Consider the following 769-nt stretch of genomic DNA (forward strand, 5'->3'; position numbering starts at 1 on the left):
TGCCGTCATTACAGTCAGCAGCATGGTAATAACAATACAGTATTACAACAAATATGACAACTAACAAAATAGTAAGAACTAGTTTAATATACAAACATACAATACGAGTTTCATTATGAAGAAGAAAATGTTAACCTCATTATCCTTTTTCTTCCTGCTAATGTGCATATCCGTCAAGATGATATATAAAATTTCTATCTGGTGTGCCTACATGTTTATTATCATTAACGACAAGATCTTTTATATAATGCCGGAAATGTACTCTAGTATATCAGGTCTCTTATAGCATAATCCGCTTATCTTATACACGTGATTCCCACAATAATTAATTCTAGTTATCTGTACGAGCTTTCCTTGTTTTTAAAAGCTTATCAACCTTCCACTTATGTTTTAACGGTTGTGAATTTAATTGGAATGGAAATTCAGGTTATCTAACATTAATATCCCAGAACACGTGCTCCGTCGGTGATATAATTTCCTCCACTGAATAACAAAGCGCCTTAGGATTACCGAGCAAGTCTCATTCTGCACGAAAGACATAATTTTTGTAATAAAGTCATATGTCCAATTTGTATTTTTTTTTTGTCTGTTTCATACATCACTAGTGTTACATATTTAGCACTACAAATTTTATGTCAGAGACAATTTAATAACCTTTATTTGATGATATATGTTATAAATAACAATTACAATGGCTATGAGCAAACTCTACTAGCTAAGGCAGAAACAAAGGAGAAGAGATGGATGAGAAATCGGAGAGTGAGAAAAG

This window comes from Penaeus monodon, chromosome 29 (genome assembly GCF_015228065.2).
Source record: "Penaeus monodon isolate SGIC_2016 chromosome 29, NSTDA_Pmon_1, whole genome shotgun sequence".
In the NCBI taxonomy this organism is placed as follows: Eukaryota; Metazoa; Arthropoda; class Malacostraca; order Decapoda; family Penaeidae; genus Penaeus; species Penaeus monodon.